The following is a 10,170-nucleotide window of genomic DNA, read 5'->3' on the forward strand; positions in this document are numbered from 1 at the left end:
ATTGTCATCCAATGCTCTCTCTAATTTGGTAATTGGAGAAATAGGTCCAACATTATACAATCTATATATACTGTCAGCTTGTATGCTTGTGACAGTGTCTGGCTGTGTACAATATAAGGGTCTTGAAATCTTGCTTCTCCTATCTCAGCCTCTCTATTAGTAGTATTGTTTATTTCATGTTTTTACACTATACTATGGTTTTCAGACCAGCTTATATATTTCAAAAGTATTTATATACCCAAAAGAAAGATAGACAATTAACTAGGGAGGTAGCTTGTAAGAGAACAACAAAGTGAGACACAATGCTTTGCTTGACATTTGTAACTCTTGTATCAAGTTTGAAGAAGATGACTTTATAAGTTACTCTTTTTCTGAGATGAATGCTTTTCCAAATTATCACAGCTAATGAACCAAATTCTTACCCTCACCTAATTTCTGTGCCACCCTTCAAGCAGAACCATTGTTCATTGAAACAGTTGGTGAATGACTTTAGGGATAGACCATCTTAATATCTACACCATTTCTTAAATGAATGTAACCTGTTCTCTGTGTGCTGAGAATGAAGTTACTCACTCAAGTCAAATAGCTTTGACCATAGCAGGAAGTCTGTATTCAAAAATCGAGCCTACAATTCATTTCTTGGTGCAGCAGAACTATCAATTCTCAGCGTAGCTACGATGGAGGCAAAATCCTTTGGTGATGTGAGGGTCATTGAAATACAGCCTTATTACAATGAAAATAAAAAAGAAATCCATCATTGTTCATAGAGATGTATGTACGTGAGTGTGTGTGTGTGTGTGTGTGTGTTGGATGGGGCTAGGTGCATCATTCAGAGGGGTGTGCATGGTACGTGTAGGTAAAGGGATTAAAACAGGTGTATGTAGGTAGCCCAAGCCAACTAAAGTCCCAGGTTACTAAGATTGTCCCTATGCATGCCTGTCTTACCAGTGAGTGTCTCCTAGAAATAATTTGCTCAAATCCTCATTCTAAGATGGGAAAGAGAGCCAGAGACATCTCTCTAAAGCCCACTCATTCTAGGTCATTCTCCGCACAGTGCTCCATGATGTATATAATAGGTATATTACATATATAGATATTATATGTGTGTATATATACATACACAATATGAGGAGTAAAGAATGTAATTCCACAGATAATTTTTAGTGATTTAGCTAGATACTCTTCAAAATGTGCTGGTTTACCGTTGTATTTGCAGAAAAAGCACTGAGTTCATGAACCTGCATAATTAAAGCTCATCTTAGTTTCTTTTCTTGTTGCTATAATAAACTACCCTAGCAAAATGAAGGGAGAAGGGTTTGTTTTGATTTATAATTCAGAGAACAGTCCATCGTGGTAGGCAAGTTAGGGCAGCAGAAGTGTGAAGCAGCTGGAACAGAGATGAGCTGAGGAGCACATGCTTACTAGTACCAGCCAACTCTCTTCTTTGTAAACATCCCATTCTCATGTCCATGAATGTAATCAAGGAAATCATGCAGAAGCCCTCTTCCAGGCTCTCTCAAGTCAAAAGCCAATACAGCCATCATAAAGCTATCTTGTATATTCATACATATAGATATTAGCATTGTGTGCCTGATATTACACAGCCTGAAGCAACCATACAATAATGGTTCGCTAAGACAGTGCCAAGGCTGGAGGGCCTCAGCAAATGAGAGCAAATGTACTGTCATGCCCAATCCTGCCCTGCTCTCGTGACTCTTTGTCCCCAGATATGCTTCCTTTGTCTTCCTAGCATTGATGGTTAAACAAAAGAGGCCAGAGGCAAAACAGCCCTGGAACATGAAATGAAAATGCCCTGGTTTCAGGAAAGGTTAGTCTGAAGTCGTAAACCATTGTTCATGCTCACGTTTCCTTAAGAAAACTGTATGGGGTGGACTGAAGAGATGACCCAGCGGTTAGGAGAACTGGCTGTTCTTCCAGAAGACTTAGGTTCAATTCCCAGCACCTACATGGCATCTCACAAATGCCCAGGGGATCTGATACCTTCACATAGACAGAAATACATGCAAACAAAACCCCAGGGACACAAGAAATGAAAATCAATCATTAAAGGAGCTAAAAATGAAGTTGAATAGAAGACGATGATAATGATGACTACTCCATCTATCCCACCTCAGTGCTTCCCTGCTGACATAGGATTCAAATTCTATTGGGGGAGTGATGTTTAAAAAATTAATTATTAGCTTACTAGTAAAGATTTAGTATGTTATAAGGAAATTTAAATATAAATGATTTCTTACTATTAGATTTTCTCTAAGATGGCACAAAAATGCAATCGACAACTCTAGCTAAGCTTATGACATTTTATTTTGCTTTAATTAAGACACAATAACTTTGCCCCCGCCTCACCCCCAGACACACACTCCTTTTCTCCGGCTCTTCCCATGTGCTCCTTCCCTATGGCTTCTACCAGTCTGAGTTTCTCTGCTGCGATGGCTGGCAGCAAGGTCACTGCTTTGCATTAACCCAGAATGAGGGACTGATGTGCAGGAGTTTCTTAAAATGAGCAGCTTTGCTTCTGAGGAAGGTGTTCTGGAAGTTGTTCTCAGACACCATTCCCTCAGTTGTCCTGAAACACAAGCTGAGAAGCACAACATCCTCTACCTCAGACTCCAGGATATCTCTCAGGACTTCGACAAGGTGGCTCTACAGGATGGAGCACACTTCACCTAACCTTGGGGGAGGAAGAAACACTGATTTAAGCCAAGTCACCAAGAATACACCCCCCACATCCCTAGACACACACATACACTATATAATGTGGTGTGAAAAAAATGTATGTGGGCTGGAGAGATGCCTTACTAGTTTAGGAATAGTTACTGCTCTTACAGAGACCTAGGTTCAGGTGTCAGCACCCCCATCAAGTGGCTCAAACTGCCTGTAACTCCAGCTTCAGGGGATCTGATACTTTCTCATAGATAACTCAGGAAACTGCATTCACAGGCACACAAAAGATGTCCCCAAATATATGTGTATGTATGACTAATAGTAAAATGTTTAATGCATGTCAACGGATGCATTTAATTGTTTGATTTAAACCACACATACCATTTTGGGTTTACATAGCTTGGTGAGGCTCTAAGATGCTCTCCAAGCTGGTGTGTTTTTAGAATGAGATCCCTAAATACTCTATAATCCACTCCTAATTTTCCCACTTCCATGCCTTTCCCATGAAATGAGTTTTGTGAGTTTCCAAAATATGGATGACTGAGACATTGAATAAACAAAGGAAAACTTTGAAATTCACAAGTGCTTATGGAAGAGTCCAGATGCATACATCCTAAAAGGTGTTCAGTGTGTGTTTCCATGGGCCCTGGAGCTGATCCTGTGACATAGCTCTCCATATCCAAATCCCACCATGAGAGAGCTGGTCTCCCAGGTGTGCTAACACACAGGCTTACAGTCAGAGACAGCAAGACCAGCTAACTAACACGAGAGATAACCAGAATGAGAGAGGCAAGGGCAGAAACATAAAAGCAACACAAACCAAGGCTACTTGGCATCATCAGAACCCATCCAGGATCTAAAAATGGAAATAGAAACAATAAAGATATCAGAAAGGAAGACAACCCTGGAGTTAGAAGACCTAGGAAAGAGATCAGGAGTCATAGATGCAAGCATCACCAACAGAATACAAGAGATAGAAGAGAGAATCTCAGGGGCAGAAGACACCATAGAAAACAATGACACAACAGTCAAAGAAAGTGCAAAATGCAAAAAGCCTTTAACCCAAAACATTCAGGAAATCCAGGACACAATGAAAAGACCAAACCTAAGGATAATAGGTATAGAAGAGACTGAAGATTCCCAATTTAAAGGGCCAATAATTATTTTCAACAAAATTATAGAAAACTTCCCTAACCTAAAGAAAGAGATGCCCATGAACATACAAGAAGCTTACAGAACTCCAAATAGACTAGACCAGAAAAGAAATTCCTCCCATCACATAATAGTCAAAACACCAAATGCACAAAACAAAGAATACTAAAAGCTGTAAGGGAAAAAGGTCAAGTAACATATAAAGGCAGACCTATCAGAATTACACCAGACTTCTCACCAGAGACTATGAAAGCTAGAAGAACCTGGGCAGAAGTCATACAGACCCCACAAGAAAACAAATGCAAGCCCAGGCTACTATACCCAGCAAAACTCTCAATTACTGTAGATGGAGAAACCAAGATATTCCATGGCAAAACCAAATTTACACAATATCTTTCCACAAAACCAGCCCTACAAAGGACAATATATGGAAAACTCCAAAACAAGGAGAGAAAGTATGCCCTAGCAAAAGCAAAAAAGTAATCTTTCAACAAACCCAAAAGAAGATAGCCCCACAAATATAACTCCACCTCTAACAACAAAAATAAAAGGAAACAAAAAAATAAAAAAATAAAAGGAAACAACAATGACTATTCTTTAATATCTCTTAACATGAATGGACTCAATTCCCCAATAAAAAGACTAATAGACTGGATATATAAACAGGACCCAGCATTTTGCTGTGTATAGGAAACTCACCTTAGTGACAGACACTACCTGAGAGTAAAGGGTTGGAAAAAAAATTTCCAAGCAAATGGTCCCAAGAAACAAGCTAGAGTAGCCATTCTAATATCCAATAAAACAAGATAAAATATCTTAATGTGACTCTTACCAAACAAGTGAAAGATGTATATGACAAGAACTTCAACTCTCTGAAGAAAGAAATAGAAAAAGACCTCAGAAGATGGAAAGATCTCCCATGCTGGTGGATTGGTGGGATTATTATACTAAAAGTGGCCATCTTGACCAAAGCAATGTACAGATTCAATGCAATCCCCATCAAAATTCCAACTCAATTCTTCGTAGAGTTAGAAAGAGCAATTCTTAAATTCATTTGGAGTAACACAAAACCCAGGTTAGAGAAAACTATTCCCAACAATAAAAGAACCTCTGGGGGACTCACCATCCCTGACTTCAAGCTGTACTATAGAGCAATTGTGCTTAAAAAAACAAAACAAAAAAACTGCATGGTATTGGTACAGATAGACAGATCAATGGAATAGAACTGAAGACCCAGAAATGAACCCACACACCTATTGTCACTTAATCTTTGACAAAGAAGCTAAAAACCATCCAGTAGGAAAAAGATAGCATTTTCAACAGATGCTGCTGTTTCAACTGGAGGTTAACATGTAGAAGAATGCAAACTGATTTCATTCTTATCTTCCTATACAAAGGTCAAGTCCAAGTGGATCAAGGGCCTCCACATAAAACCAGATACACTGAAACTAGTAGAAGAGAAAGTGGGGAGGAGCCTCGAACATGTAGACTTGAGGGAAAATTTGCCAAACAGAACACCAGTGGCTTATGCTCTATGATCAACAATAGACAAATGGAACCTCATAAAATTGCAAAGCTTCTGTAAAACAAAGGACACTGTTAATAGGACAAAATGGCATCCAACAGATTGGAAAAAGATCTTTACCAACCCTATATCTGATGGAGAGCTAATATCCAATATATACAAAGAACTCAAGAAGTTAGACTCCAGAGAAAAAATAACCCCATTTAAAAAAAATGGGGAACAGACCTAAATAGAGAATTCCCATCTGAGCAAACTTGAATGGCCAAGAAGTTCCTAAGGAAATGTTCAACATCCTTTGTCATCAGGGAAATGCAAATCAAAACAGCCCTGATATTCCACCTCATACCAGTCATAATGGTTAAAATCAAAAACTCAGGTGACAGCTGATGCTGGTGAGGATGTAGAGAAGAGGTCTACTACTCTATTGCTGGTGGGACTGCAAGCTGGTACAACACTCTGGGAATCAGTCTGGCGGTTCTTCAGAAAATTGGACATTGTACTACCTGAGAACCCAGCTATACCACTCCTGGGCATGTACCCAAAAGATGCTCCAACATGCAATAAGGACACATACTCCACTATGTTCATAGCAACCTTATTTATAATAGTCAGAAGCTGGAAACAACCCAGATGTCCCTCAGTGGAATGGATATAGAAAATGTGGTACCTTTTCACAATGAAATACTACTCAGCTATTAAAAACAATGACTTCATGAAACTCGCAGGCAAGTGGATGGATATAGAAAATATCATCCTGAATGAGGTTACTCAGTCACAAAAGAATACACATGGTATGTACTCACTGATAAGTGGATATTACGCAAATGTACTGTTCTTGCTGACCTCATCGGGATTCCTCAATTGAACTCCCGAGGCAGCAGCCCGGCTCGGCTCATCAGGTGTTTGGACCGGAGACAGCTCCAGGGATTAAAGTTAGAACCGGCAGCCCAAAATTCAAAAAGAACTAAACCTTTAATCCGCTTTCCTGCCTGGAGCCCTCGCTTGCAGGGGCTTGTTTACATGACTGATATGTACTGATATGCTTTTTCCGTGTTCTCACTTATATGCTAAAAGACATAAGATTGTTTTGCCTTAGGTATAAATATCCCGATTCACTAAGTAAGATCACACCTTGATAAGCATTTACTTGGTATCTTCCTTTCTCTCCTAACCCGCTTATTTTCACAGAATCTCGACTTCCCCCGTTCGTGAATCACCCACGTTTAGAAGTGAAACTGCGGGCCAGTTTCCTTCACGCAAAGACCTTGGGTAAGGTACAACTCATGGACCACATGAAGCTCAAGAGGAAGATCCACCAAAGAATGGATGCTTCGTTCCTACTTAGAAGGGGGAACAAAATAATCAATAGAAGTAGATAGTGGAAGGGACTTGGGAGAAAGAGAAGAGGAGGAAGGGAAAAAGAGGTGAAGAATCAGGTATGGGAGGAAATGGAGGTATACAGAGGGTCAGGAAATTGAACAGAGGTGTGTAGCAATGGGGGATTGGGGACTGGGGGTAGCATCCAGAAAGTTCCAGGTGCCAGAAAAGCAAGAGCCTCCCAGGACCCCACAGGGATGACATTAGCAGAAGTACTCCACAAAGGGGAGGGAGAACCTGTTAAGACCATATCCTGATGTTAGGCATGCCTCCCTCTCCCCCAGTTGAGGGAGGGGGTTACCCACCAATCTTCAGAATTTTAACCTAGAATTGCTTCTGTCTAAAAGAAATACAGGGACAAAGAGTGGAGCAGAGACTGAAGGAAAGGCCATCCAGAGACTGCCCCACCTGGGGACCCATCCCACATGTAGTCACCAAACCCAGACACTATTGTGGATGTCAAGAAGTGCTTGCTGTCAGGAGCCTAATACAGCTGTCTCCTGAGAGGCTCTGCCAGATCCTAACCAATACAGATACAGATGCTCGCAGCCAACCATCAGTCTGAGCACAGGGACCCAAATGGAGGATTTAGGGGAAGGACTGAAGGAGCTGAAGGTGCCTTATCTGCCATCAATGGGAGGGGATGCCCTTGGTCCTGTGAAGGCTTGATGCTCCAGTATAGAGGAATGCTAGGGTGATAATGTGGGAGTGGGTAGGTGAACGGGGGTCACCCTCATAGAAGCAGGGTAAGGAATTTGCAGAGGGAAAACCAGGAAAGGGGATAACATTTGAAATGTAAATAAAGAAAATATCCAATTTTTTTTAAATAAAAGATGTTCAGTGCCAATGGCCAAGTTTTGTTTTTTTTTTTCTTCCCAATCTGGCTTTTCTATTTCATGATACAGCTCTTATAAATGATCTTACAAGATGGTACATGTGAAAAGCTCTTTAGGATTTAAAGCTATCTCCAGTTCTAATAATTTCCAGTTCTAATGATGAAAAGTGTGTATGACAACTGTTCAAGCTCTGTTCATTGGGCACGCCTATACAGTGCTTTCTTGCTGTAGCCTACTACCACTTCAATGCCAGTCAAGCCCACCTGTCAACTTTCAGCACTTAGTATTGCTTTCTCTGATGACTTCCCTTTGCTAAACCAAGACCCAGGCCAGACCCTGATCCCATTCCCTCTATAAAAGTAATATTTTGTCTGTGCATAGAATGTTCACAGCAAGCATTGTTAACTGTGTTGGAATTCTTAGCAACCAGACTCTAGAGTCAGGAGCCCCTTTTTTTCCGTGTTCCTATGATTGTCCCTGTCTTTCTATCCTGCCTCAAGATTACAACCAAAGACATTTTTAGTAGAAGTATTTGTAAAAGTACAGGATTGTACTTGGCAACCCTTCTAAGGGAAAGAAAATCCAAATGGAATATGTGAATTTTACTCATCTAGGAAGACCTAAATACTAGTTTCATGATGCTGAAGTGGCTAAAATTCTCAGGACAGAATAATGGAAGGGAGCAAGCTGCATATGAAAGAGCCCTAGACATTTTCACAAAGGCCTCCTTGGTTTCTTAGCTGAGTACTCCTCTGTATGTATAGCATGAAGTCCCACAGGAAAGAGTAAAGCTTTCCAGGCTCTCACATGGCTTGGGGGCATTTGAATCCCATGCATCGAGAGACCTCAGGGGCATCTCTGGACATTCGGGGCAGTTAGAGATCTTTAAAGAAGCTCATATCTTAGTAATAGGTACTATAAAAGAAACATTAGTTTTAGTATTAAAAAAATATAAACTGATCCTCCGGATTGGCAATTTAGATCAGTGACAGAGCTCTTGTTGATCTTGGGCTCAGTCCCAGCAAAACAAAACAAAACAAAATTTTAACAGTGTTTTTAAAGCCTTAAAAAAATTAAGGTGATCTCTGCAGATAACTGCCTGCAGATGTTTTGTGCTTGTTACCCACAAAACAAACAAACAAACAAACAAAAAACAAGATACTGAGGAAGGATGATTACGTGAGGCCAGCCCGACTATATAGAGAGACCCTGTGGAATGGCAGGCAGGAAGGAATTTGTAAGGAAAAAAACAAAATTTCAACACTTGACATATAGTACAGAATCCAATAAAACTCAGCTTGTAAAAAAGGAATGGATTCTGACCCACACCTGGAAAAAAAGATGATACAAAGCCAAAAGCAACAGACATTATGGAATCACTAACCTGAAGGGTTGTCATGACTAGTTTTTAAGTCAACTTGACACAATTTAATGTCATCTGAGAGGAGGGAACCTCAAATGAGAAAAAAAATGCTTCTATAAGGCTGGGCTGTTGACAAGCCTGTTGGGTAGTGGTTCTCAACCTGTGGGTCAAGAGCCCTTTGGAGGGTTGAGCAAGCCTCTCACAGAAGTTGCCTAAGACCATAGGAAAACAAGGGCTGGCGACTGGTGATGATGTAGCTTAGCCGATGGCATTGAGTGGCTGAGGGGTCTACAAAACAAGTTCCTGGACAGCCAGGGCTCCTTGGAGAATACCCCTGTCACAAACAAACAAAGGAGGGGTAGCATTACATATTTTCCCCACTTAAAGACATTAATTTGTATCTGAAAAGTTATTTCTGCTGACCAAATGAGCCCATTAAAACCAAATTAAAGTATTAAGCCAGGTTTTTGGGGATGGGGGCAGTTCTCAGTCTAGTTCACTGATGACACAGGAGGGGGTCAGTGAAGTTGCCAGGGAAAGGGAGAGAGGGGATGGGGAGGAGAAAGAGAGAAAGCAGCTCGTAGAGAGAGAAGAGACAGTACCAAAATGTCTAGAGTATATAGAGAAGAGCCACTGGATGAGAAGCCTAGCCCTTGGGTTGAAAACTTCAGCATAGACAGCAGGGTATGCCATCCAGGCTCTGTAACAGGTAGGGACTGATGGATGCTGGGAGAACTTGGAAGCCAGGTCTTCTTTGATGTGTTAAATATATGCTTCAGCCACTTGTTCTGGGTTTGAAACCCAACAGTATCCACTCAGTTTGGGATCTGGCTCAGTGTGGTTCTTTGTATCTGCATGTTCTTACTCCCACACGCGGGGGGGGGGGGGGGGGGGGGGGGGGGGAGGGAGGTCTTTTATCTTTGTCCTCTTGTTTCTCTTCTCATTTCTCCCGTTATTCCTTTCCCTCTCTTCTCTCTTTCAGAATTTCCCATGCTCTGTCAAGAATGGATACTTCATGAAGCTGTTATAGCATCCTAACCTGGGAAAACAAAGCAAGCAGTAACCGCTGTTCCAGTTTGCCTTCTGTTACTGCAAGAAATACTGTGGCCACAAACAACTTGAGAGGAGAGGGTTTATTCTGATTACAACTAACAGTCCAGTGTAGGGGATGGTTCTGATGCTTTGATTGAGACTCTGTGTGTGAACGCTGAAAGTCCTGCTCCCCAGGTTTT

Source organism: Mastomys coucha, unplaced genomic scaffold, assembly GCF_008632895.1.
Source record: "Mastomys coucha isolate ucsf_1 unplaced genomic scaffold, UCSF_Mcou_1 pScaffold21, whole genome shotgun sequence".
Taxonomy (NCBI): Eukaryota; Metazoa; Chordata; class Mammalia; order Rodentia; family Muridae; genus Mastomys; species Mastomys coucha.